We start from the raw sequence: 5,000 nt of genomic DNA on the forward strand, positions 1-5,000 counted from the left end.
GGAGACGCGCAAACCGTGACCAGGGCCCCGTCCCCGAGAGGCTCTCTCGGTCTGCCCTTCTCTCTCTCTTCCTCCTCCTGCGGCTTGGCGCCGCCGAGCCTCCCGGGACTGAACGTGCCTGAGGCCGCCGACGCCGGCGGGCCGGTCACGGCACAACAGGAGCACGGGGGGGTGCCGCCACCCGACAACGGTTCCCTTAGCGGGGCAACAGCAGGACGGGACCGCCCGGGCTGGGGGACTCGGCCCCTTCGCCCGGGGAACCCATCCCAGCGTGCGAGAAAAGTGCCACCGACCGTGCCCACGGGGCCACCGGCTTTCACCCGCCACGCGGCAGTCGGCTTCCCCTCCGGCAAAAAAAAAAAAAAAAAAAAAGCCGGGCGGGGACGGCACGATAAAAAGGCACATGGCGCGCGCGTTCGGCAACGGACCCGTGCTAACCACAGGGGCCGCGGGCCCGGGCCGAGGGGCGACCCACCGGCATCTCGCCCCTCTCTCTCTCGCTCTCTCTCTCTGCACACCTTGGCTTGCGTGGCCCGCGCACCTTTGTCGCGCGGCTTCTCGGGTGCCGCGGCTTAAGGCCGCCGGAAAGGGGGGGGGGGGGGGGACCGTCAACGACGGCCGGCCGGGCAGCCCCCACTCCGCCCGCACGCCGGCTCGCTAACAAAAAAAAAAAGGCAACGTGAACGGACCCCCGGTGGAAACCCAGCCTGCCCTGGCGGAAGCGGCTCAGCCGCACCACCCGCAAAGCGAGGTAGGACGAGGCGCCGCCGCCTCGCCCTCGACATGCCGGGGGGCTCTCTGTCGGGCTCCGGGTCCGTGCTAGGGCAAGGCCGGCCACCGCGGCCGGCCTCTGCCCCTGGAAAAATCCGCCCGCTACGCGGGTCCCCGGCTTAAGGCCGAGGAAGGGGGACAACGCCGAAACAAAAAAAAAAAAAAAAAAAAAAAAAAAAAACCACAGGCCGGGGACGGCGGTGGCGCCACCCCGGCTCATCGGGCGACTGCCGTCGCCGAGCCCCTCAAGCGACGCAGCAGGCCGAGGCCAGGCCGCGCGTCCCACTGCGCGTCCCCCGCCGCCCTTCCGACACGGACACGCTGGCAAACAGGTCGGGAGCGGGGGACGGGACGCCGCCACCTCGGCCGAGCGGGCCATCCTCGGGGCTCTTGGAGCAAGGGCCAGGAAAAACCCCAGCCGCGTCCACCCTCCGACTGCCGGGGGGGGGAAATAAAACAAAATAGAAAAAAATTAAAAAGCGCCCGCCGAGCGGGGCCCCGGCTTAAGGCCGAGCCACACACAAGGGACGAGGCGCCGCCGCCTCGCCCGCCACCGGGCCGGGCCGGAGCAGGACACGCTCACGGCTTTTCTCCACCTCACCTCGGCCAGCGAGGGGCTCTCACACGGCTTTTCGACTCTCTCTCTCGGCTCCGCGGGGACCGGCCCCTTTCCCCCGGCTCGCCCTCGGTCTCTTCTCTCTCGGCTCCGCGGGGACCGGCCCCTTTCCCCCGGCTCGCCCTCGGTCTCTTCTCTCTCGGCTCCGCGGGGACCGGCCCCTTTCCCCCGGCTCGCCCTCGGTCTCTTCTCTCTCGGCTCCGCGGGGACCGGCCCCTTTCCCCCGGCTCGCCCTCGGTCTCTTCTCTCTCGGCTCCGCGGGGACCGGCCCCTTTCCCCCGGCTCGCCCTCGGTCTCTTCTCTCTCGGCTCCGCGGGGACCGGCCCCTTTCGGGCTCCACACACGTCTCTCTCGCGCCCCACGATCGGTCGCACCACATCTCTCTCCCTCGGGGCCCTCCACACTGCGCCAAACCTCGCTGGGGCAACCACGGACGGAACCGGGAACAAAGCCACGCGACTCGTTCCTCGGTTAGGCGGCGTGCTCTCCAACCCTGGCGCCACCGGCACGCGCGGCCAATCCAGCCCACCGCCATCGGACACAGGCGCGGAGAACCCTGCCTGCGGGGACGCGGCCCGTCACCTCGCTCCCATAGTACGGACAGATAAGTCCAAGGCCGCCGGCGCCTCCAAGAGGACCGATGAAAATCGACCGGGAAGGAGCGCCGCCGCAGGCCGCCTCCTAGCATGACGTAGCGGGAGGCGGCCGAAAACAGCGACCCCTTGGTGAACTTCCGGAGCCGGCTGAGACAACAGGTCTACCCGGCGCCGGCCGAAATGTGACCAAGTCCCTTCGGAACGAGGTAGACCTGTTGTCATCCGTCAGCGCCCGCCGCCCGGGGACCGCGCCGAGCCTGGGCGGGCGCGGAGCCGGGGTAGACCTGGTGTCTCCCGGGGAGCCGGGGTAGACCTGGCGTCCTCTCCGGCGCCGGGATAGACCTGGTGTCCGTTCCCGAAGCCGGGGTAGACCTGGTGTCCCCTCCCGAAGCCGGGGGTAGACCTGTTGGCTCCCTTCCCGAAGACGGGGTAGACCTGGTGTCCCCTCCCGAAGCCGGGGTAGACCTGTTGTCCCCTCCCGAAGCCGGGGTAGTACCTGGTGGCCCCTCCCGAAGCCGGGGGTAGACCTGTTGGCTCCCTTCCCGAAGACGGGGTAGACCTGGTGTCCCCTCCCGAAGCCGGGGTAGACCTGTTGGCTCCCCGAAGCCGGGGGTAGACCTGGTGTCCCCTCCCGAAGCCGGGGTAGACCTGTTGGCTGCCCTCCCGGAACCGGGGTAGACCTGGTGTCCCCTCCCGGAGCCGGGGTAGACCTGTTGGCTCCCCGAAGCCGGGGTAGACCTGTTGGCTGCCCTCCCGAAGCCGGGGTAGACCTGTTGGCTGCCCTCCCGAAGCCGGGGTAGACCTGGTGTCCCCTCCCGAAGCCGGGGGTAGACCTGTTGGCTGCCCTCCCGAAGCCGGGGTAGACCTGGTGTCCCCTCCCGAAGCCGGGGGTAGACCTGGTGTCCTTGCAGAGCTAGGGTAGACCTGTTGTTCTCCGCTCGCCGCCCGGGGTTCGGGCGCCTCGCTGACCCCGCCAAGCCTGCACAGCCGGGGGCAGCTCACGGCCTCGTAACGCCCCGGAGCCGGACGGCTCTATCAGCCCTGTCCCACTCAATGAAGCCCCCTTCCCCGCCCCCCCCCCCCCCCCCCCCCCCCATTTCTAAGACCAATTCATATTTTCGAGGTTTTGGGGTTTTTGGAGGCTTTTTTTTTTTTGGTGGGCGTTGTGGGGGTGGTTTTTGGTTTTGGGTTTTGTTGGTTGTTTTTGTTTTTGTGTTTTTTTTTTTTTTTTTTTTTTTTGGGTTTTTTTTTTTTTTTTTTGGTTGGGTTTGGTTTTGTTTGGTTTTGTTTGGTTTTGTTTGGTTGGGGCTTTTTCTCTTTTGGATTTTTTTCTTGGGGGGGGGTTTTGTGTGTGGGGGGTTTTCTGGTTGGTATTGTTGTTGTTGTTTTTCCTTTGCTTTGCCTTGCCTTGCTTTGCTTTGCTTTGCTTTGCTTTGCTTTGCTTTGCTTTTGTTTGATGCTAGATCTCGGGGCTTTTTGGGGGGGGAGTGGGCGTGGGGCTTGTGGCTTGTGGTTCGGTTGGTGGGCTGGTGGGGGCTTTTTTTGGTGTTTCTTTGGGGGGCTTTTATTGTTGGGTTTGGTTTTGGTTCCCCCCCCCGGGGTTGGTTTGGTGGGGTTTTGTTTGTTTTGTTTTTTTCCGTCTGTTTGTTTTTTTCTTTTGTCGTTTGTTTGGTTTGGTTTTGGCTTTTCTTGGGTTTCTGCCCGCCCCCCCCACGCCGCGACTCGGCTCGACCCGCCCCGCCCCGCCCACCGGGAGAGGAGGCGGCGGCGGCGGCGGCGGCGGCGGGGCAGCCGCCGCCGGCACACGGGCGGCCGCTTTCGGACGGGTTCTTTCACGGTCCGCAGAGGTCTTCAGCACTCGGCGTGGCTCTGGGGGGCCGCGGGGGCTCGGTGGCGAGGCGCCCGTGGCCGGCACCACGAAGCCGCCGGCCCTTGTCCGCACAGAGAGCGACAGACAGACACGGGGACACACACCCGCTCCACGCACTCACATCCCGATGCCGCTCTCTCAGAGCACCACACCGCCCCCCCCCGCCCATAGGCACGCGCCCTCTCGCGTGCCCTCTCTCCCCGTCCCCGTCCCCGTCCCCGTCCCCGCGCCTGCCCTGGTCCCTGCCCTGGTCCCTGCCCTGCCTGTCGCGGCCGCCCCCCCGGCCAGCCACGACGGTTGGGGGGCCGCCCCGCCCTGCCCCCCTCAGACTCCCTGCTGCCGCCTGCAGACTTTCCTCGCCTCCGCCCAATGACGGTTGGGGCCGCCCCGCCCTCACCCCCCCTCCCCCCCAGACTCCCTGCTGCCGCCTGCAGACTTTCCCGGCCTCCGCCCAATGACGGTTGGGGCCGCCCCGCCCTCCCCCCCTCAGACGCCCTGGCGCCACCTTCAGACTTTTCAAGCCCTCTCCCCCCCCACCCCGGGCTCCCATCGGCCTGTTTGCACAGCGGCAGCGGCAGCGGCAGCGGCAGCGGCAGCGGCAGCGGCAGCGGCGGGCGGGCGGGCGGGCGGGCGAGGAGCCGGCCGACACCGAGGCAGCCGGGAGGTTCGGCCAGCAGGGCGAGAGCCTGCTGCAGAGGCGGGGCGGGGCGGGCGGGCGGTGGCGGGATGCCTAGCGCACCGTCCCTTTCTCCGGGAAACTTTCTGTTCGTCTCTCGCCGAGCCTTTTGGTTTGATGGCGTTCCTTCCTTCCCTCCCGCTCACCCCTGGCCCCGGCCCAGCCCGCGGCAGGACGGCAGCGGGGAGAGCGGCCGAAGGGAGCGAGCGATGCGGCAATCGAGCCGGGAGCCGGGCCGCCGTCGCTCGGGCCACGGGGGCGGCGGCAGTGCCGCCGGCGCCCAAAGGCTCTCTCCTTCCCTTTCGGTCGGGGCAGCGGGAGGCGGGCAGGCTGTCTGCGGGGGTGGGGGGGGGGGGGGGTGGGGGGGGGGGGGGGGGAGGTGGGGGGGGGGGGGGCGGGCGTGCGTCCGGCTGGCGGCGAAAGTCGGCCGCCTTCGCCTCCCGGCTTTCGGGAGGAAAGGGCGCGTGCGAG

The sequence above is a fragment of the Passer domesticus genome, unplaced genomic scaffold (assembly GCF_036417665.1).
Source record: "Passer domesticus isolate bPasDom1 unplaced genomic scaffold, bPasDom1.hap1 HAP1_SCAFFOLD_164, whole genome shotgun sequence".
Taxonomy (NCBI): Eukaryota; Metazoa; Chordata; class Aves; order Passeriformes; family Passeridae; genus Passer; species Passer domesticus.